Source organism: Melospiza georgiana, chromosome 30 (genome assembly GCF_028018845.1).
Source record: "Melospiza georgiana isolate bMelGeo1 chromosome 30, bMelGeo1.pri, whole genome shotgun sequence".
NCBI classification, from domain to species: domain Eukaryota; kingdom Metazoa; phylum Chordata; class Aves; order Passeriformes; family Passerellidae; genus Melospiza; species Melospiza georgiana.
The window spans coordinates 5,424,903-5,448,692 of NC_080459.1; the positions used below are offsets into that span (position 1 = coordinate 5,424,903).

General features: G+C 46.8%; 1 long non-coding RNA gene and 1 pseudogene across 1 annotated transcript; one reads left to right on the forward strand and one right to left on the reverse strand.

Moving 5' to 3' along the window:
* Positions 1-23,790, forward strand: part of LOC131094631 (zinc finger protein 850-like) — a 278,757-nt pseudogene that overhangs the window by 131,374 nt on the left and 123,593 nt on the right.
* On the reverse strand, positions 180-3,152 carry LOC131094635 (uncharacterized). The gene is made up of 3 exons (XR_009115712.1): positions 3,107-3,152; positions 521-655; positions 180-237 (listed from the first exon to the last, which is right to left on the reverse strand). It is a non-coding gene; the product is annotated as an uncharacterized LOC131094635 (long non-coding RNA).

A 23,790-nucleotide genomic window follows, 5' to 3' on the forward strand; every position in this document is an offset into this window, starting at 1 on the left:
AGCTATCTGAAGCTCTGCATCCAGCTGTTCCTTCATGTTCTCTAATAAACAAAAGAGAGGACATTTCATGAGTGGAGTGGCTGCCACTCTTTCATTCACCTGGTTTTGCTGATCGCCCCTCTGCTGATGGAGATTCTCCTCTTGAATTCTTCCCATGTCTTCCTTGTTCTTTCTCTTCACTGCCATGTTGTCACTCTGAGCTTCGGGCAGCTCTGCTTGTGGCTCTGCCTTGATGTTCTGTACACACAAAAGCAGAGCAAGGGACTGAGAGCTGCCATCAGGCCCAGCTTTTGTCCTCTTGCAGCCTCAAAATCACATTTATTCAGCCCCTTCTTTCTGCTTCCCTCCCCACATCTACCTCCATTGCAAACCTCCTGTCCCAGGGCTGATCTCTGCAGATTGCAAGGCTCTGTGCTTCCAGTGCCTGTTGGAGGCCTTTCCTGGCCTCCTCAGTCCCAAGAGCTCTGGTTTATGCCCCTCTTCCTGCCCTTCCCTCTGTGCCCTGGCCAGTCAGGCTTACCTGGCCATTCTCCTGTGGCTCTTCCACCTGCTGCCTGAGCTGCTCTTCCTGCTCTCGGGCTGGGAACAGCTCTCCCTGAGTCTGGCATGGCAGCTCAGATGAGGCAGTGTGCTCCTGCTCTTTCTCTAGAAGCACCTGCACAGAAAGCAAGAGAAGATGAGTTTCAACTTCCCATACGCCCTTTGTGGGTCAAGACTCAAGGACTGCTGGGCTCACACGTTCCCAAAGCACTGTGCTGCTGCTCTCCTGGGTCCTTCTCTGCCCGAGGGGAGGCACAGATTCCAAAGTGACCCTGGCCCTACAATCAGGGGCCATCTGGGACTGAAGCTCCAGCAGCCTCTCAGGCAGCTGACAGGGAAGGGGTGGCATTTCTCAAGGGTCTGGTGAGGGCCTCCCTCTGCTTCCGCCGTGTCCTGTTTGTCTTTCAGTAGTGACTGACTCGCCGCCCTGTCCCACAGCTCCATCCTGGCTCTGCAGGGGCTTCCTGGGTGAGCTCACTCCTTGTGAGAGACACTTCTGGAGTTCACCTTCTCTTCAGGCCTGCACCAGCATTCCTCCTTCCTGACATCCACACTCTTGTTAGAAAACCGGGTCATTCAGGAGATAAGGATGCATGCAAAGATCTCTGATGGAAGTCAGAGAACCTCTATGGCCATCTCAGTATATGGAGGAGGACCAAGGTGTTTCTTCTCCCTCTTTTGTCAATGGAGAATTCTGACCAGCAGTAACAGAGTTTCTCATAAGGCCCCATTAACGAATGCACTCACACAGCCCTGGGGATGCCAGTGAAGGAAACCATGTGTCATGTATGGCATGGCATGTATGACCAGAGTCACCAAACACCACCTAAACACAGAATTGTTCCACCTCTCTAGGAGAGGCAGAAGTTTAAAGAATTAACTGGAGACTTCAGGGCACAAGAGGCTGGAGGAGGAAAACAGCACTGAGGGGAAAAATCACCATCTCTGGAGGGGGAAACATCTCTGCCTACTCAGAATCGGTCAAGGGAACATGTCTCTAATCCTCTCCAGAAAGGGATGATTTAGGTGACCTTTGCGCCTCCAACTGCCTTGGACCAGAGCCAGGAAGATTCAATTATGTAAATGTTACATAATTAGATAGATAGATAGATAGACAGACAGACAGACAGACAGACAGATCCTATTACTGGAAACTCCCTTTACTGTCCTCTCTGTTGCTACAGACATCAAAATTTGGTAGCCAGTGCCCCACTCAGCTACAATCCTGAACTTGCTCTCCTGTTGCTTCAGTAACCCACACTCTTGGGGAATCTGGAGCATGTCGGTCCTTATGGAATGCAACCAGACCCAGAGCATTGCACTGGGAATAGCTCTCTTTGTGCATCTGTGCTCGGGCAAGTTCTTCTCTTGGTCTCGGCCACACTGATGGTGCTAAAGTGGCTGGAATCAGAAATGCAGCCCAGCCCCTCCCACCTCCTCTAATCTCTGAGCACCAGCTGGAATGCAAGGGCATTGATTTCCTGCTCAATTCCCAAACACAACACACACTGATTCCCTGGGCTGCCAAAAGACATGGGAGTCATTAACCTGAAAGTTTCTGCCAGTGCTGGAAAAAGGCCAGGAAAGATTGAGAAAAAGCTCCCTGGAGAAGGAGAAATTACACAAGGCTTCTCCTTCTAGCAAACAAACAAACAAACAAACAAAATATGAAAGTGGTACCCACACCAGTGTCTAAAGCACTTGGATGCAGTGAAGGGATGTCTGGCAGGGAAACAGCCCTCGTGCTGAGCATTGGCTCTATGGATCCAAGGCAGGGATCAATGGCAGTCTGCCTGAAGGTCCCTCATGAGCCCCCATTGTCCAGGCTAAAGCTCCCTCAGCACCTCCTCCCTGGCCTTGTGCTGCACCCCTTGCCCAGCTCCCCTGTCCCTCTGTGCCCACGCTGCAGCCCCTCCATGACTTTCTGCTTCCCAGGGCCCACAGCTGCACACAGCACTCCAGCTGTGGCCGCAGCGCTGCCCAGCACAGGGCCACGCTCCCTGCCTTGCTCCTGCTGCCCCACTGCTGCTGGCACAGCCACCGTGCCCTTGGCCTTCTTGGCCCCCTGGCCCCACGCTGCCTCATCTTCAGCTGCTCACGGCCGCCAGCCCTGCGTCCTTTGGGCCCACACAGCTCCCCAGCCACAAAGGTGCCCATTGCACTTCAGATACAGCAGGCACCATTGCAAGATGGCCTTCCTGTTCTACCACCTCATGTTCCAAGTAGATATCATCAGTTTTGATGGGAATAGGATTCTAAGTCCCTCTCTTTAAATTAAAATGATCTAATTCAACTGTACAGGAAATTGCTCTTAATTAAATTTTCCCTGTCTGCTGTCGGCAAGCATCGTTCTCTTTTCAAAACTAGGTTTTTAGTTCTTCAAACCCTGAGAAGGAAATTTAAAAATATCTATGTCTGCCTTTATTATTTTTGTTACAGGCATGAATATGGTTTTTCTTTTGGCCTTCCTAGCTGGCCTTGTACAGTCTATTGCTACTGGCCAAGCTCACATCTTCCTCTACAATTCTTAAACACCAGGAACATGAAATGTTCCTTTCTCACTCACCTCAGGATCTTCAGCGCTGCTGAATACACGCTTCAGGTGTCCTGTAGTGGGAAGGGAAAATGAACCAGATGCTGTCAGAAAACTGCCTGGGGCTGCTGAATCCCACAGAACAAATCATCCCAAACAGAGATGATTTCCCATTTCACAACATCCCTCCAGGAGACACATCTCATTCACACATCCAGCAAGAGATCAGGACAATATTCTTGGCTGTGCCTACACTTTGGCCTGTTTAGCCAGTAAATGAATACAAATATGATCAAGCAAATGCAAAGTGTTTTTCTTTAACACTCAATGCTCCTGTTCTATCAAACACATAAGACAGCTTCTGAAATCTCCTTCAGGTACTCTTTTTTTTTTTTCACTCAGTGTCATGCACTAATTCTGATGAACTTGCAGGAAACCGTTGCCCAGAAAAGCTTCCCCAAAATCCCCCAGAGGTGGTGCAGTTCTATTGTGGAAGAGCACAGCAGCACTTCCTGTCAAAGGGAACAACTATTTTAGCACTCAGTAAAAGGTCAAGTTAGTCAAATCCTTTCATGACAAAATTTAAAAAGAAGGAAGCTTTCTCTGAATTCTGGGAACAACTGCAGAGTTTTTGGAAGGCCTTAAAGAAGGTCTGCCAGTCTACATTTTCAAAGGTGTCCTGCTTGTCCCAGCAACCTGAGGAAATGACAGACTCTGCTGCCACAGACTCTCCCGTGCAGGGAACGGAAGCCCTGCAGGTTCCCCTGCAAATGCTGCCCCTGTGCCTACAGACACCCCCTTTTAGCTGAACCTCTTGACAGGAGCTTTACCAAACCAGAGGCATCCTAATGCTCTTTCTCTTTCAAAATCAGAAACTCAGCCACCAAGAAAGAGCAGGAAGACATACAAAAGCCAGGTAAGGATACACCCTAACCTAAGCAGAAGGGAAGCCTCTACTTATGTGCAAAATTCTTAAAATAATAAATGGAATAAGTAATGCCATATGCAGCAAAAGCTGCAATGACCAGATGGTTAATTATTGGCATTTCTGCAATTTTTCTAAAAGCTAAAAAAACAAGCCTCTTTTCAGTGGGCAGCTGCCTACTGACAGATGCTTTGACCAGGAAGGTTCTCCTGATCTGAGCAAGGCCTAGGGCTGCTCTGACACTCAGGCCTTCTGTGCACCAAGGCAACCTTCTGATGCCACTATGACAACGTGGCAACCATGCCCTGACATCACAAAGGGACAGCTCTGTGTTGGACTGTGAGTTTATGCAAAGCAATAACCAACCTTCCCTACAGCAAACACAAAAGAGCCTGGGAAATTCTCATCTGTCACAAAGCAGAAAAAATTCCCCTCATGGGCCAAACCCTGTTGTTCAGGGGATCCAAGAGGAACTCCAGGAGGTCTCCAAGCACCTACAGCCTGTACCCCAACTGAGCACTCAGATGGGACACAAGCAAAGGAAACCAGACCAAGACAATGGCCCACAGCATTGCACGTGTGAGAAATGACTCTCACTTTTAAAATTTTAAAGGTTTAGTAAACCTTAACAAAGGACTGACTAAGGAAAAGTTGCAGCATTGGGAGTCTCTGTGATTAGCTGATGCGCTCATCTGCAAAAAGGACGCTCTGCCTTTTACACCCTCAGCCCCTCCAAAAGTTTGTCAGTCAACTCTTTCTCTGCTGTCCATTGGTGGAGATTACTTTCTTGCATCCTGACTGGAGGTCAGGTGTTGTTACACCCTGCCTGCTGGTCACAAGCCAGCCCTCCCCAAATGCCCTGACTACCCAGGCTGTTACAAGGGGGACGGGAAAGAGGACTATGACAGGATATATTACAATACAATCACTACACATTTGAACATCCACATAATGTCTACTTCTTACTTGTCAGAGCCAAATATTGCATTACTCATCCAGAACACAAAGAACCAGGAGAGAAGCCACTGTTGGCATCACAGCTGAAATGTTTCCTAACAAATCTCCCCACATATTTGCACCTTTATTGGACATGCCCAGGGCTCCGGTGTGTGTACATCTCTGCCTCTCTTCCCCTTTGGCAGCAGTCGAACTGGCAGCATCTGCCCGCCAGCAGCAGCCGCTCCAAGCTGGGAACGCCACTGGCGGTGCTGATTTCCAGAGGCTTCTGTGTGCCAGGGGAAGCCAAGGCAGGAGCGGGTTAAACGGTGCTGGTGCTGCTGCTGCTCTGTGCCAGACAGCCCCGGCTGGGCAGGGCACGGTGCCCACTGTGCTGCGGGCTCCTTCTCCTGCCACAGCTGGGCACACCTGGCAACAAGGCATGACAACCTGTGGGCAAGCCAAGGGGTTTCTGGGGCTGCACTGCTCTGCACACACCCAGCACACCTGCAGCACAGAATTTTAACCCCCAAACAGGTAAACCAAAGGAAAACAGCTGGAAAAGATTTCATTTTGACCATTCTTACCTGCTCAACAGAAGTCTTCAAAATGAATGTCACCAAGCAGGGCCCGATCCCTGCTGCCAGCTCAGGGTTAGAAAAGAGGCAATCCTTGATCTCAGCACTGGGTGTGTGGGGAATCACTTCCCCAACATGTGCCCACCCAGCAATCTCACTTACTAGTTTGTTTCCATGGATCTAAGACATATTCAATACTTTGCTGAAACTCACAGGCTCAATATTCCCCCAAATTATTTGATTTACTGATTCATACTTATTGACTTATTGATACTTAAATCACTTCTCCAAATTTACTGACAAGAGAATAGGAGTGTCCTTTAAGTCCCTGCTGGTCTTTGTCACAGGTTCAGGAGGAGACCCATGCAGAAAATAACCCAGGACAAAACTGGGATTGCAAAGCAAATTCATTCTATTTGTTGGAGTAGCAAATAATACATACCAAGCCCTGGATTCCTAAAAATCTGCTGAGCAGGAGAAGGAGGTGGAGCGTGGTGCTTGGCAGCAGGGGCAGGTAGGCAGTGCACTTTCAGGACATCCCCTGGAGCAAAACCACGTGCATCTCATCCTTCTCACCCTTCCAGCTCAGAACCAGGCCTGGGATCTCCTGCTCAGGAGTGGAATTTCCCAGTTACAGCATCGGCTCACACATGGCTGGTGTGTGAGATGAGGCCATGAATCCAGGATTTAAAAGAACTGGAAGAGTTAAAATTTTAGCAGGATTTAGTTAGGGGGAAAGAGTATAGCAAGAAGAGTAGAAATAATAAGGGATAGTTAATTTTTATCAGATAAGGTAGTTAAGGCTAGGGTAATATATCACTTGCCTGTCTTTACTATGTTTAAAGAAGGGGGATGGGATGCGGATTTCTTTGTGACAAAGAAGAGGACCGTAGCCTGCACCTGGGCCCCAAAACTACAGCTATAGCCAAGGGGTGTGAAAGCCTGCCAACAGATCATAAGGAAAGAGGTCAAATTGAGGAAGTGGTCTTGGCCTTCATCTGAAGGAGACCATTCCCCACTTTAAAACCCACCAACCCATGTGATGTGAAAGAATCCGCAAATGTGAAGGAACTTTGGATTCAATTATAACACATTTTAATACAAAGGGGGTTGTTTGGGTTACCTAATGAATATGTATTAGTCATTTTGGGAATTATATCAATATGTAAGACTTTTTTAGATAAGTAGAGCGGCAGTGATTCCTCACACATGTCTTTAGGAGACAACTCCTCCTGTGCCTGGCGCTGTAATAAACATACCACCTTCTACCTTTAACTGTGGAGAGTTCTATTCCACACCTCATTTGGTGACCGCGGCAGGAACGCTTCCCTGCTCCAGCAAGAACATCCGGGCTCTGGACGTCTCTGGGCGCTGCCAGGACATTCCTTTCCTGGAGGCACCTCCGCTCTGGGCTGCTCCTCGTGGGGGACAGACAAGACTGCTGGCACTGTGGAGAAAGGAACGTTTAACTCTGTATAAAGTAACCCATAAGGCATATGCAGGGGAAGGGCTGTTCAAAAGTCACATAGAGATGTCCTGTGCACAACGTACGCCTGTACGGTTTGGGTTTGGGTCTGGCTGCTGGCAGAAAGGATTTGCTGTGTCAATAAGGACCTGCTAGGAATTTTGGGGGTGAATTGAGCAAATCCTGTTTTATTGCTCCAATTTTGCCTGTGTGTTGTAATTGTGGTTGTATTTTCAGTGTGTGAATGTTTGAGGAAGATGATGTGGGTGGATGCTGATGTGGTGGATGGCGTGTGTTGTGTTGAGAAAAGTGAGCTCTCTGTCCCCTCATAAAGAGATATTCCTTTTCCTGGTGAGCCTGTGTGTGTGGACTTTGTAATTGCAGGGGTTGGTACTCCCTGTGACACCTGGTGCCTGGGTATACAGGGGGGTTAAGTGGTTTTTCTCCCACACTGTGGTCATTTGGGACTGCACGGTTGTATTTGGGGAGATTTCAGGATTTTGTTTGCAACAAGTGCAGCAATTTATGCAGAAAACTACAGTGTGGTGATCTATTATGTTGAACTATGGCAGTTCCTTTCTACTGCCCCCCTCTCCGAGCATTTACAGTCTCCTGCCACGAGGAGGATGCTCTCTTTCCTCCCCTGGACATCCTCTGTCCTCTCCTGGACGCTCCCTTTCTCTCCTGGAGCTGTTCTCCATTAAAGCTGTGGGACTTTGGTCCTGGGAAGAGAGAACGCCTCTCGTCTTTTGCTTTTGTCCTTGTCAGTGTCACTGGGCCCAGAGCTCGCCAAACTGATTCCCCACAAGGTGAAAACTGACAAATGGCCCCATATACACAGCTCAAAAATTGGCGATATTTTTGATGGACTGGAGTGTTCGCCGCACTTTTGGAATTCCCTATTCCTACACAGGTCAGGCAATTGTTGAAAGGATGCACCACACTCTAAAACCATTCTAGGTCAACAAAAGGGGGAGTGGCCCAAGCAACACCCCAGATGAGGTTGAGCAAAGCTTTATATGTCTTTATGTTTTTAATAGCTCATTTGCAGGAACTAACCCTCCAATTTTTAGGCACTTTTCAAACAGCACACAGGCAAAATTGAAAGAAAATCCTTCAGTTTTGATCAGAAACCTTGAGTTAGGACAAATTGAAGGACCATTTTCACTAATCATTTGGGGCAAAGGGTATGCTTGTATTTGCACAGGTGGCGGACCTAAGTGGGTCCCCGTGAAAGATGTGAAACCGTCTCATACACAAGAGCGCAGCGACAATTCCACCAGCAGGGAAATGAGCACGCAGACGTGAGCCGCACGGAGAAGCTACGGTGCACGCCAGACGTCCCCCGTTCAACCTGTGAAAGCTACAATTCTGGAGTTTGATGTTGATTTTTGGGCTGTGAAAATGGTTTGTATCATAGAGCTCTTTCAGCAAAAGCGTGGTGTCCATTGTGTTCGAAAGAATTCTAAGATATCCAAATTTGTAAAAATTGAAGGTTAGAGGGACAGTTTAGTGCCCTATAGTTGGCCAGTCCCTGAACAAGTGCTAAAAGTTTTGCTTTAGAACTGAAATAGATGGGGAAGCTTTTGCCAAAAAACAGCTGAACAGGAACATGGAGCTTGATCAAATGATATACTGGCACTTGTTGGTTTTGCCTGCTTGCTTTTGCATGCATATGTGCCTGTAGATCAACAAAAATGAATGTTTGCCTTGCTTTAGCCAAGTCAGCAGGCTCAGACACCGTGTGTTTGACCAATTTGAGCCCACACAAATCCTTTGCAACCCGTTTGGTCGGTGTGCCTGTGCCAGCCAAGGAGCAGCCAATACCCAATCGTGACAAATATTGGTGTGAGGCTGCCAACGAGACCAATCCCATAACAGCTGGCATCACTGGGCCCCTGATCTTCTTAAAGCACCTTCTGAACCTCAAGAATTCAAATTCTTGGTTCATTAGTGATGGAATTTTGTGCTGAGTTTCAGTATCAGGGAGATCCACAGTTAAATGTTACTCCCCATCATCCTGAGGACAGATACTCAAGTTTGTGGTCCAATTGTACTGCCCCAGTGCCCCCTAAGGGTGAAACTGCTGATGGGTAGATGACCTAGATGAGTCCCCATGACAATTAGCAACAGAATATTGGCTCATTTGTGGAGATAGAGCCTGGCAGGACATTCCCTCCAAAATTAAAGGTGGCCCATGTAGCATCAGACAACTCACTGTGATAGCACCTATCGTTAAAAAAGCCATCAAGAGAAAACACGGAGAAAAAAATATTTGCCCATCATTATAAAGAAAACTGTAATAGCAATTTCAGACCGTAGGGCCCTGCAAAATGAGGTACATTGAATTTATTTCTACATCAACTTGCCTTGGGTGAGGCATTGAAACCATTACACCGATTGGGGTGTTGGCTGAAGAAAGAAGACAGTGCTACTTCCATTGCAATTAGTGACATGAGGACTGATGTTAGTGCTGTCAGACATACAACCTTACAGAACAGAGCAGCAATTGATTTCCTTAGCAGCCATTCCATGTGTTCAGTGTCACCCCCATGTTCAACACTGTCACTGTCAACTTTGACAGCTTTTGGACTGTGTTTGAGAAGTCAATTTTTTCTGACTGTTGAAGGGCTTTGGGGCCCAGAGTTCTTGTTAGGAACAAGGGATTAAGCGTGTGAGCCATGGAGTTGTTGAACGAGGTGTTTTGTCTAAGTGGTGAGAAGGGTTTCTTCCTTTCTGTTTCTCTTTCAAGGGGAATATTAATGTTGCCCCTGAGTCCTCAGGAGGGGAGCCTGTGGACAGAGCTGCAGCAGAGGGAGCTTTGCCTGGCACCGAGAGCTGTGGGAACAATCCCCAGGAGCCCGAGGAGCCTGGTAAGGACAGAACCCCCACTGTTTTAACCAAAGGTACATGTGCTTATAGTGATTGGATACAACTACTGTCAGTATGCTTTTGCGTTGTGTGATTGGTCAAAAATCTTATAAAGTAAGTTTTAACATTAATTTCTTTGTCTGCTGCCTGGGATGTGAGCTGGTGGCATCTTCCCGTTGTCATAACCACGTAATGAGACTGATGCTGGAAAACAAACAGCTCGAGGTGCGTCCCTCAGCAGCCCCGGCCCGCTCGTGATTTCTACATAGCCCCTGCCAGCGTCAAATGGCACGGCTTGATTTGCAGGGCAGACAGTCTTAAACATCTGCAATATCCTATCAGAGTCCTAGTTTGGCTTCAGTCAAAGAGGAGAGTGCACCTAACACTGACCACTTGTTAGGCAATATCTTCCACCTTGCCCTTGTACCCCTACAGAGAGGCTGTCTGCAAAATGCCCAGAACACCATCCAAATCTGCAGCAAGGACAGGAAAAGCAGGCAGAGTATCTTTCTGTTTTCAAGGTCCCCCTTCCCAGGCAACTTGACCCTTTCTACCTGATTCTCACTTGAGATCTACCCATGATAGAGCACTGCAGGAAAACACTTTAAAGGGTCATTAACCAGAGCCTGCTTGGAAAGCAAGGGTAGAAACTCTTTCCCTCCCTGATGGGATGCGGGCTGGCAACTGCTGCTCTGGAGATGTGCAGCTGCTCCTCTCTGGAGAGGCCATGGAAGGGCTGTCATGGTCTAGGGGAACCAGAGGAATGATGAGCTCAGGTTGGCATTTGAGCTTCATGGGAACAAGCAGAATGAAGAGCTCAGAGTGGAGATGAAATTTGCCTGTGCCTGGCTCCTCCAATGAAACCCCAAGAAGTCCAGATGAAGCAAACACCTTCTCCCAAGAAGCCAGGAAACCTCAGAATCCTGAGTACCTGCACTTAGCCTGGAAGGGCCTGGAGGCAGCTCTAAATGCTCAAGTGAGACAGCACTGAGGTCCTGGTACGAGAGCGCTGTGTAGCAGTGAGGGAAGGAAAAGGGAAGCAAAGGGAAGGCTGGGTCACAACTGGTCTTTGGGTGTGTTTCCCTTGGCAGCAACTGTACTGTCAGGGAAAACAAAAGCTCCCTGAATTGTTAAAACTGAAAACCAGGGACAAAGCCTCTCTAACTAGTCAAAGTTACAAAGTGGTATGTTCATTACGCCGGTGGGCGGCACAGGGGAGGGTCATTCCCGAAATGCGTGACCGCTGGCCGGGCTCAGCTCGGCACAGCACAGCACAGCAGGATCCAGCAGGACAGGGCAGGGCAAGGCAGGCAGGGAAGGGCAGGGCAGGTCACTGGGAGCAGCGACAGGCTCTGTCCCCACGCTGCATCCCATGCCTGGGTCACCATCGAGGACAGAGAGGAAGGACATTGCTCTGTCTTGGCTGCAGAGAGGATGCAAAGGGGGAGTTAGAAAACATTCATTTGGACTCCTTTTCAGCAGACCAGCTGGTTTTATCTCACCATGTCTGCCTGGCTTTGGCAGAGGTGGCACATTTCTACTGAACTGGAGCTACGGCAGCAGGAATGGGAAGCAATTTTGTCAGCATTGATATCAAAGCCAAAGCGCTGCCCCATGGATGGATGTTGCTTTCTTCATGGGATTTTTGGCTTAGAGTTGTAGCAAACTCACACTGGTGTCTTCCCTAATGGTGTTGCCTTTTTCTTTCCTCAGGAATCACCTCTTCTTTTTCTTCCTCCCATCTGGGGAGAGCTCCTGCAGCCAACTCTTGTCACTGTGGACTGACAAAGGAGATCTTGCAGAGGAGAGAGACTCCCTAGAGCTGCTGTGGAGAGCTGAAGGGGGAAGCTTTGTCCCTTAGTCTTGAAGTCTTGTTGGGGAGCTGCTCGTGCTCTGGGGGACGGACACCAGTGGTGTTTATCCAAGTCTTGCAGGTTCATTCCTGTAAAGAAAGAAAATATATGGATGCCAGATAGAGAAAAAAGGTATACAGGAGAGAGATGGGGAAAAGGAGAGGGGTAATAGAGAAAGGAGCCCTCCGCAGGCAGAGATCAATCTTCATGGAGGTAATGATCAGTGCTTAGTTCATTGCAAATCTCAGGGTACACTTATATGGTAATGCAGGGTTCAGCACCGGGACAATACATATAACTAGTTACAAAGTGTTATGTGTAGGACAAAGAGCTAACATATCTTTGGATAAACTGGCAAAAGCGTCAGCAGAGCATTCTGCCCCATATCTTCTCTTCACATCCTTAGAACATCTTGCTTCACATCTCCTTTCCTGGGGTACATCTTGGCAAACTTCTTTATATTGTTTGCCCAAGGGCAGCATGTTTCTGCTCTGAGGCACGTATGCAGGGTTGTGCAGCTTGCTTCCATCCAGTGTCTGCTCAAAATGCTCTCTACATTCCTGAGCTTCCTGACACACCACAGAGACTTTGGGGTTGGCACATTGGCGAACAAATTTCATTCTCGGAACTTCTTGAATTACTGCAATTACTCTTTTTTTTTTTTTTTCTTTTTGCTTTCCTCCAGAAATATTGTCATAATCTAATGCTTCCAAAGAATCTTTTCCTACTTCTTGGGGAATTCCTTTGCTCCCCTCCCAGATCAGGCCAATTCCCAGGGCGCCTTCCCAAAGTGAGCTGCAGCCCATGGCCTCCAGTCTCCAGCTGGAACAGAAGGAAGCACAGAGTTTGCTGTTGTGGGAGAGGAGCTTCTCTTTCCTGCCTGCTTTTCCTTTGGGACAGGTTGGTGTGTGCTCACTTGATAAAGGCAGATTTAAACTCTGAAGCAGCTGTGTTTCAAACTGCTCCCTTCTCCAGCTCTTCTGTGGGTATCCTTGGACAAAAGGCCTCTTGGTGGGGGGCGCCCAGTGGGCAGGTTAAGGAAGGAGGTTGATATTTAAGGGTTGTGACTGCTGAAAGCAGCTGGTTTCTGGAGGTGTCCAGAGCTGGGAGTGGCTCCTTTTCTCACCTGCCTGCAGGAAAGGAAATTGCAAAGTGGGAATTTCATTTGTGGAGATGGCCACCAGCGGTGTTTGCCAAGAGATGGGCTGACAGAGAGTCAGGTCTCATGCTAAACTGGCTGTGTGTTTGTTTTGATGGTTGAGAGGGTCAGAGATGTAGACACAGACACCAGCTGAAGGAATAATGTGATTTCCTGTAATGGAAAAGTGCAAAAAATAGTCAGGAAAGGATAAGCTAAGCAATGCACCTCAGCATTATTACAAAAGGGTGCCTCTGGTGATTAAGGAAGATCCATCACCAGGTAGCCCAATGGTTTCCCCTTCATTCAGAGCTGCACATCAGCTGGGGGAAGCTGTCCCAGCCCAGCCCTGCAGAGCCATGGCCGGGAACCGGGAAATCCTGCGGTGCCTCCACCTTTGGCGCCCACGAGGCTCCCGAGTGTGCTGTGAGAGTAGCCCGGCTCTGACAGTGCTGGGCGAGCAATGTGCCAGAGCTTCTGCTGGGGGCACAGCTGGTGTCATTCTCCTCTTGGTTTTCTCCCTGAGCCTGGCCAGGGCTCCAGGAGGAACCAAGGCCAGGTGTGGCCTTGTCCATTTTCCTCATGCAGAAAGGTGAAGATGTGTTTCACCAGTGAATGGATGCAACAATCCTTTTGATAATAACACTTGGTTAAGGAGCAGGTATATAGAACATTGGGTTGGGAAGGTCATCTAGAGGGCAGCTTTGGCTCAGGTCCTGTTGTTGAGGCTTCAGTCAGGATCTGTTGTTCAGGCCTTAATCCTTCAGTATTTTGTGGTGCAAATCACACCTGTGCAGAGCTGGAAACAAACAAGTCTGTCTTTAGCACATTTGGGACAGGGAACAAGATTAGCCCTGCAAGGCCAGGCTAGGGCCAGGAGCAGAAGGCCAGCACCCTGCTTTGCCCACAGGCAGCCCTGCAGAGCAAGCAGCCCCTCCTGCCCAGGGGCTGAGGTGCCCGAAGCTCTGCAGAGCCCGCGGGGCGCAGGGTCCTGACAGCCAGGGCAGCCCTGCTGCCTTGGAGCACAAGGAGTGTCCCAGAGAGAAGCTGCTGCCCTTTGCTTTGGAACTGTTCCTCGGAGTCTTGTCATTAATCCACAGTGTCTGATGTGTTTTCCTTTCCTCTCCCAAGTTTAACACAGCTTTCTGAGAAAACTGACTGATGTAGCTTCTGCTGCTGCTGGTGGTGGTGGTGCTTTTGTCTGCAGGTGAGGGCAGGTGATTTGGACCAAGGACGGAGTCCATTGTTAACACCCCAGCTTTGCCAAGTCAAGAAAACCATTCACAATTGGGATACCAGTGCTGAGCGGTTTTCCTAGGTTTTGGAAAGCTACCACCTTAAGAAACCCAACAGATTTTCCTCCAGGAGGACACCAGCAGTAACATGATGCCAATGTTTTCCACCCCTTTTCTGTGTCCTTTAAGAGTTCCACAGTGCCCAGCAGGAATGAAATGACCTGTGATAATGTAATTTGAGAGCTCTGTGTTGTTCGTTGCCACATGAGTGTTCATGACAAGCTGGAAACCCCACTCGTGGCTCTGTCGAGTTAAATTCATCCCAATTGTGTGCAAACAGCAGCCCCGAGATGCTGAGAAGAGCAGGCACAGTGGGTGGGTGTGCATGCACACTCCCAGAGGCTGACTGCTGTGTGTGCAGATGGTTTTGCACTGTTGTAAATCTTCACTCTCCCAAGCTGAAAGACTATTTCAAATATATATCTTAAATGAAAATATATATCAAAAAATAAAATTGTCCAAAAATACATGTGCATTAAATTTCATGCATATTATATATTTTGATTTCTATTCTATTCTATTCTATTCTATTCTATTCTATTCTATTCTATTCTATTCTATTCTATTCTATTATGAATATATGAGATCATTTTTGAAGCCATTGCTTGTGGGGGATATTAGATGATCTCCTAGTGTTTGTACATTTTTGCTTTCTGCTACTGCTGATCCTAGCAGCAACTCCCTGTCAGTTCCTCCAGGTAACTTCACACAAAGGGATTCCATCATTTCAGGGCCTGTGACAGCTTGGCACTGAAATGCCAAGTCGATTCCCAGCTCTCCAGCCTCCCTCTGGATTTTGGGGCATCTCAGCACTTGTGTCCATGGCCCTTCCTTCATCCCCAGCCTGCAGCAGCCACAGTCGCTGCTGCCTCCGCCTTGCTGCAGCTCATTTGCCAAAGTGCTGCCAAAGGCAGCAGAGCTGGCTCAGGATCCCTGCTGGCTTCTGGTCTCTGGGATGAGCTTCAGGGGGACTCTTGGAGCACTTTCCTAAAGAGCTGCCTGTGGGATGAGGGATTTGTCCTCCCCGGGTGGCTCCTGCTTGGATTCTGTGCTCGTGGAGCCCCGGAGTTTTCTCAGCAGCCTCTGCAGCGAGTTCTGAGCCAACGTGGGGCTCTGCTGCCAGCCCAAATCTGCACTTCCCCTGCCCAGCCTGAGTGCAGGTGGGGCATGTGCTGGGCATGGCCGGAGATTTGCATGGCCAGAAATCCTCCAGCATTTACATCTGCCCATGGCTTTGGGTAGCACAAATCTACACTTACTTCAGTTGAAACATTGCATTTATTGCAGATAGTTACACCCGCGCTACTAATGTACAAATACACAAACATTAACTTATGTTTAAAAATGAAATTTATTTTAAATTACAACATCTGTGCTAGCTACCAATATGGAAACACAGAAATATCAATTTATGAATAAAATCTAATTTATTCTGAGAATTGTGCTATGTAAATATATACAGATATCAACTTGAGTGAAAAAAAATTACTTTATTGCAACCGTCTGCAACAACTCACTGTTCACAAATATTGAAGTTACTGAATTGAAGTTTAACAATCAAATTTATTACATATTACTACAACTGTACAGCCCATATACAAATACAGAAACATCAATATCCCTCTCTAAAGAATCTCAGATCCAGAACTAAATAAATAGAATTTTAGAACTATACAACTCCATACATAATAAATAGAAGTAAATACATATATGGGCATAACAATATAGAGATGTAAACATGCATTACATATTTCATGACATATAACATGACAATATAATACAAACATAACAAACCTGTCTATAAATACACAAATATCAATGGACCAATAAAAAAATCCATACAACTCCAGCAATAGAAATGCACAGCTACAGAGCTGTACAAGTATGTAAACAGATGAATATACACGCATCAATATAACAATATACACACATAATATCCCTGTGCAAATATCAGTCAGTGCTTGTAAATATCCCTATACTTGTAACCATCCAAATCTAACTACACATCCATAAACAGCGCTAGATCAGGAGGGATTGCAGCCGCCGATGTTCCCAGGCTCTCGCTCGGTCTCTTCCTCCCGAGCAGAGCAGCTCTCCTGGGCAGGGACAGCAGATGGGACATCTGGCAAGCACAGGGAACACTGAGTGAGTGTGGGGACGTTTCCCTTGGCAGCAGCTGCACTTCCATCAGGGCAGAGGAAATGTCAGAGCCTCCCCAGGAGGGTCAGAAGGAAAAGCAGCCGGGCGGGCCAGGCTGCAGTGAGCTGTTCACTTCTTTCTGGCATCCCAGTTGCTCTGAGGGAACTCCCTCATGTCAGGTTATTGAACCACCTCTGCACCTATCAAGACTGTGGCCCCCAAATCAATCAGCATTTATGTCTCCAGCTGCTTGCACCAATGACAGGGAATGTCCTCTAACAGTGCTGGGGCACAAAGTTACCTTGCACAGGTCACCTGACAGGGCCTTGTTCTTTCTGTGCTTCCTGTGTTTCTCCTTACCTTCCACTTGGAATTTTTACAGCATTTCTTTTTCTTTCCCCTTGATCAGTGCTGAAATGTGTTTCTCTTCCAAGATTCAGTTTCTTCAGTGATTCTGTCAAGCCTTTCCTCAGAAGCTTTTATCATGGAATTCAGTGTCAATTTCAGCAATTTTGGTGATTTTCTGTGAGATTTATGCAAGTGTCCTGTTCATTGGGCACCATTTAGGAAGGTACAAAAGAGAACAAGGATGTTCTTTATGTCAGTTCACTAGTGGAATATTCATGGACAGAGAGAGTGATTAGCTGAATCTACATCTACTCCTACCCTGAAAGTGCAACAGGTCATTTGGGGAGAAATTACAGACCAATTTCTCCTTCTACCAGCCTGTATTCAAATGTAAAGTAAATAGAGCAGGGTGAGAATGTCAGTGTTTAGTTCTGGAAGCGCCTTATTAAGGTGTTCTTAAAGTAATGGAGATAAAATCTGGGTGGGCATTCCTAATTTCCAGCCACTCATTGTCAATTTCATTGACTCTGAAAGCAGCAGAGATGTGCACATCATACCTTATCAATCCATTTGGGGATGTTTTAGGTTCAGATTCTCTGAGGCTTTAGATTTTTAGATCTCTAGACAATGCTTCCAGGAATCTAAATAGCTTTCAGAAATTAAACTTTTCTCTTTTTTTCCTCAGGCTTTGCACTCATGTGCACCAGAGACCTTCAGTGAATGGATTCCACTCTAATCCATCTCCAAGCTGAATCTCCCAGCTGTGTTCACACTGGTGGTTCGTGTGTCTCTTCTGCACAGTGCAATTTTAAAATCTTAGTTCCTTATAATCTCTGCCCTTCCTTTTCTGTTTTAATTTGCAAATGCACGCAGATGTATCAGAAATGATACACCAAATTTCTGATGCATCAGTTCCTGTCTAGCAATTTCATTTTATCCTGTTCTGATGTTATGCTAGCCTTATATGTTTTACTCTAAGTGGACTCCTGTTTTCTTGCATGTGGAAGTTTTACAATGCAATGCTCTCATTCACCTGCTTTCATGAAACCCTTCATTAACATTAGCACAAGTAACTGTGTGATTCCCTTCTGCTTTGTAGAAGATTTGGGAAACTCAAGTCCTGCTCAGCTACAGAAAAACATACATGGTGCTTGGTAATGCCCCTAAGATCTTAAGTTAATGGTAAACAACTGCAGCGTATTAATTTCACAGAAATTGGGAGAAAAGACATTGCAAATATTGAGGAATATAGTGCAATATTGATGGGCATCCCTCAGTTATCCAGACAGACGGATGTCACTGGCAAAATTCCCTCTTTTCCAAAGGTTTTCATTTGCTTTGGCTATGCTTCGTATGGCTGCAGGTCACATTTCCCTTGATTTAAGGAAGTATCTTGGCAGGTATTCTTGGTGGTATATCTTGCTAATTCTGCCCTTGGAGGAATTACTCAGTTCTGCAGTCCTTATTACATGCCCTGTTCTAAAAGACGTCTATGCTATTTTCCCTCTCTCTGTGTTTTCACACTTGTTCAACTAGGTTTTCTTTCTTAGAATATTAATCACAACATCCCAAAGGATTAAAAAATGCTTAGGTATTTTTTCCCTTAGTATTTACTAAAGAAAAATAATATTAAATAAAACCTGTATGCATGTAAATCTGGGTGTAAAATACAAACAGAAATTAACTTGAGAGTTCTCCCAAAAATCTTAAGAAAAAAAACCCATGTATTCTATAAAGCCCAGAGTATTCATCTACAGCATACAAAAATGGGCATGTTCTAGTAGAGAAAATTTGTGGAACGCATCTGCACAGAATTCTATGCTTTCAAGCTTTTTCCCTTCAGGGGCAGTGCCATTCTCTGAACTGTAATGCTCTGAGCATGTTCTGCTCACCACGGCAGCTTTCTGCTCTCCCCTGGTACAGATCATCCTCCCAGCAAAGGGGGAGTGCAGCCACCACAACTCGCAGCACCTTCCCACACAGCAAGAACCTGAAGGACAGAGATGGCTTTCACCAGCTGCTGTGGGTTCTAATAGTGCCACCTCTCAGCTGCCGAAAGCCTGAATTTCTGTGTTGCACTGGGTTAGTTTATTGAGTCAAATGTTCTGTTATATAGTGGTATGTTCAAGTGTTCCCCGAGTTATTACAGTTAGTCTCTCCCCTATGTTACACCCTCCTACCCAAGTGTCCCTCAAGGAATCCCCTCCCTCCTTACCAGATTTTTCCCTGTCTATCAAGACAACCCAGCCCCTTTGCCCCATCCCTCAGCCCAAACCCTACCCTTTGTTCCAGAAAGTTCCCTGTCCCTCACCCCAAGATCCAATCCCTATCCCAGTGCTCAGTCTTCCCCTTGTTCTGATTTGTTGTAGCCCTCAAAACCGCACCCCAAGAGTCGCTTATTGGTTACTATATGGTGTCCACCCCGTGTTTTTAAAGATTTTAAAAACCTGTGCAGAGGAGTGCTGGGTGTTCTTTCAACATCTGTTCCCTTTGGGAGTTCTGTCCTGTGAACCTTTTCCCCGCCTCTCCTGATGAATTTGCTGCACTTTACACCGCAGAAGAGCCTCCTCTGCTTCCTTCACTCGGCCCTCCAGGGGTCTCTACTGCTGGGCATTTGGCCTAGACGTTCTGGCTCAGGCAAACCCTAACCTAGCCAGTTCCCCACTCTTGCCATTGTCCCTGGAGCATCACAGCCCTAGCCAGGGCTGCCGAGGGCAGTGACAGTGACCCATGCCCTGGCATGTCACAGCCCCCAGAGCCACACCTGCCAGGCCACAAGCCCCAGCCCTGCTCCCCACTGCGGCCTCAGGGGCTCCTGGGCATCCTCACCCTGAATGCAAAGGCAGCCTCAGGAGCCCCCAGGGCGCTCTGGATCCAGGCTGCAGACACACTAAAGCCAGCACTGAAAGGGACATGGATGGGGACTGCAGCTGGATCTTGCAGTGCTCACCGCTCCTGACTGCTCTGTAACTGAACCCAAACCTTATTGGCAGCACTTTGAGCACATTGACCCTGCTCGCCCCTCCTGGAACGTGGTGTTCTCACATCATACAGCAGCCCTTTGCAGGGAGTGACCAGCTCCCACTGCTCTGCTACCCTGGCCTTACTTTCTGTTTGCCAGCAATGAACTTAACAGATACACTCCTGAGAAACCTAGCACAACATTTGCCTCTCAGGAGCTCTGTGGCAAAAAACCTGCACTAATCCCTAGTTTTTGCACAGAGAAGGAGATCCTGACATAAGACACAGGCACAGGCAGGGCTCTGGCATAGGAATTCCTGAGCCACAGGATTCCACCCATTGTTGTTCCTAGCTGCTTTGCTGATATTTTAGAGCCAGTTCTGGACAGGGGCTGCTGCTGCCAGGGTAGGAAAATTTGGAGAAAAAAAGGTGCAGGAGACAACCAAAAAAAACCAAGGGGGGAAACCCTTAGGAACACAGAGCACAACAGAAGTCCTTGGAGATGGGTCAATAGAAAATGCCAGCAGCAGTGAGCAGAGCCCGAGGTTGCTCACTGCCACCCCAGGGGCTCCTCAGTCCCCTGCTGGTTTGTGTCTGATGCAGTCCTGCCTGGAAAGGGCTCCAGGCTCTGGTGTTCCCAGCTTGCTCCGGGCTACATTCTTAGCAGCACTGACAGAAGAGGTGAAACAAAGGGCCATGTTCTGTCCTGCCTGCAAACTCTTCTCCTTCAGTGCCTCTGCCAGAGATCATCCCTCTGTCAGCTTGGCACTGAGCCTGCTGCATCCTCGTCCCTGTCCCTTGCATCAGCTCCTGCACATCAGCACTCACTGTCTCACATCATGAACAGAGAGAGCTGTGTCAGAAGAGCAAGGAGAGCATTTTCTTGGCCTTTTTAACAGACACAAGAAGCATGAGTCCAAATAACTTTGTTGTTTGATCCTGCTCTCCTTTTCGATAACTCTTTTCTACTTTAATGCAAAAGCCTCTTTTCCTATATGCATGGAATGATCTGGAATTGGCAGTTGCTTCAGGCTGTCAGGAACAATGGGAGATTTTCTTGTCTCTGTGATAAATAGGTATGATTCAGGCTGATAAAAATTGAAACAGTAATCAATATTGATACAGTAATTAATATTTGTGAACAATAAAATAGTTAAAAGGTTTAATGCCAAAGAAGTGAGGGAGAGGAGGGGCTCCACCCACCCCCCTTCCCAGCAGATGTTCTCGATGACCACAGGAAAGAAGTTGAAGATACAGTTGCTAAAAATGAGCAAAAAGGGAAGCAAAACCTGGTTCAGTCCCAACAAATGCTAATTATAAGGGATTTATTGTTTTGATATGTAGGTGCAGTGATACGTTAGTCTTGGCTTGCATTGTACTGGCTTGGTGTGCATGTGTAACCCAAAGGTGAATTAAAGGACAACGAAGAAGACTACAGGGCCTTCATCAGTGACGACCCCCAAAGACTTGTGCGACCACCAAACGGAGTGGTGGCGCACGTGTGATAAGGGTGGTAATGAGGGTGGAGATAGAAAAGTGATGAACCGAAAATAGGAGGAGATGGCATTGAGACATGGCATATTAGGGGTGACTTTCACTTGGGAAGCTTCTAAATGAGGTGGCAAGTGTCATTGAACCCTGCCCCCGTACCCCGCGGTTGTTTTTGCTTATGCGCTATTATTGGAACCAAATTATCCCTTATTTATATATTTTCTAAACGATTCAATTAAAATTGCTGCTACCTTAAATATTGTTTGGGGTTTTTTTATGGGATAATTGGGCAAACATAACAATTTTGGTACCGATACCCAGGACTCTCTCAACTCTGGGGAGATGGATAGCTTCTGGGAAGGAGCTCCCATCAGACTTTTAAGTGGTCCCAAGGCTAGACCACTCTCCCTTGGGAAAAGAGAATTTTCATTACAATAACGCATAAGCAAATTAGTTTTTAAGAGCGCGCAAGAGAGGCTCCCATCCAAGTGCCAGCTTATAGGAGAGAGAGTACCCATAGAAAACTGCTTTGTGCACGAAGACCCTTGTGAGAAAAGGAGGCTGTAAATATCACGAGGTTTTGGGTCAGGGGGCAGCTGTATGCATGTGTGAGTGTGTGGGGAGTGTCTGAGACAGGGGCTGGGCAGTCCTGGACCCCCGAAGCAAGCGGGACCTCCCCGTACCCAGACCTCCCACTTTACGAGATCTCCGCGAGGAGACCGGCCAGGAAAGGAGTGAAGTGAAAGAAAAGTGAACGAGTGGGGACCCCGGGAGGGTTTGACCCAGGGGGAAGGAGGGGATCCCTGGTCCAGGCACCTGTGGGAAGGTCCTTGGGCAGGAGGGGTTGACTCAGTAGGGAGACTGAGAAAGAGAGTGAATGAATAGGTTCAATTTCCTTGGAGGGATTGGTAGCAGGCAATTTAGTATGCGATTAGATGGTGAGAGGACGGGGCTAATAGATTGAGAAAGAGGGAGAGAGGAGTGGAACAAGTAGATTGCAGAGGGAGAGATAAGAGTGGAACAGGTAGACTGAAAAGGCAGTGTGACAGAGGAATAAGTGAGGAATTGAGCCACAGGGTGAGTGTGGGAAACCAAGACTCTCCTGGTACCGGGGATTTCTTAGTTTGTTGCCACCGGAACTGGGTCAGGGAAAGAGTAAGTTCCTTGACCCAGGGGCTGCGGATTGTAGGAAAAATTCGCAGTGGTTTGAGGTATCTGGGAGCCATGAGGGGAGTTCTCAGGGGGTGCGTTCCTCAGGACAGCCCACTATAATGATAATATGGTTTTGGGGTGAATGGGAATCCTGAAGGGAAGAAAATCAAGAAATTCAGAGGGCAGTGCCTAATATAGGAAAAGCTTTGAGTGAGCATCAGAAAAAAATATGAGTCCCTGGCAGAATGGTTAAAAAGATTAAAAAGAGACTTGCAATTATATTCAGGTATAGATACTGATACTGCAGTAGGGCAGGTTCTGTTAAAAATTCAGTTTGTGACCAGATCTTGCAGTGACATCAGGAAAAAGCTGGAAAAATTAGAAGATTGGCAGGACAGGGGACTTCAGGAGTTACTGAGAGAAGCACAAAGGGTGTTTGTAAAGAGAAATGAGAAAAAGCAGTAAGCAGATGCCAGAATTTTGGTGGCAGCAGTTCAAGAAATGCAGGCAGCTTTGAATACAGAAAAATTCTCAGGGAAAAACAAGCAGTGGATGTCACGATCTATTTTTAGGAACACAAGACCTGTGCATTTTTCTCGCCCCAAGAAAAGACACTTAAAAAAATTCTTGCCCCACTTTGAAGGGTGCGGGACCCACCCTTTTTTATTGTCATAAAAAGGGGCACCTGCAAAAAAATTGCAGACAGAAACAGCAAGATGAGAAAACTTCTCAGGAGAATCAGAGAGGTCAAGAGTTTTGTTTAATGAAGAGGACCGAAATACAACCAGAAGAGGCCTTGATAATAAAGCTCAAAGTTAGTCCTCAAAGTGAAGAAGTCGTATTTTTAGTCAATACAGGAGTTTCTCTGTCGACGGTGACAAAATTACCCCTGGGATGTGAGAAAAGTCGTGAGCGAGTTTCAGTAATTGGAATTATGGGAGAGGCTTTCCCTGTTCCTGTAACAAAAGGATTGCAAATTGAAACAATGACAAATTTGGAGTAAATGATTTATTGTTGATACTGGAGGCTGAGAATAATTTTTTAGGCAGAGATCTAATAATAGCCTTAAATTTACAGATAAAACCCTGTGAAGGAAAACTTAAAATTTATTCTTTAACTGAAGAAGATAATCTGGAAATTAATGACACAGGTTGGCATTCAAGTGAAGTGGGAAAAAGTTTAGGATAAAGGAGTCTGGTCCCCTTAGTCCCTCCTGGTCAGCACAAGCCTGTGAATTTTATGCATTATTCTGTACATTATTAATACTAAAAAGGCAAGAAGGGACTATTTATACAGACTCCAAATATGCTTTTAGTGTAGTACATATTTTTAGAAAAATTTGGAAAGACAGGGGACTTATAAACACTCAAGGGAAAGGGTTAATACACGGGGAATTGATAATTCAGATATGTGAAGCTTTAAAAGGCTTAAAGAAAATAATAGTAGTTCACGTAAAGGAACATCAGAGAGGGAGGGATATTAGAGTCAGGGAAATAATTTGTCTGATGAAAAAGCACAAAGAGCGACCTTAAGAAAGGGAGATACTGAAATAATGACCTTAAAAA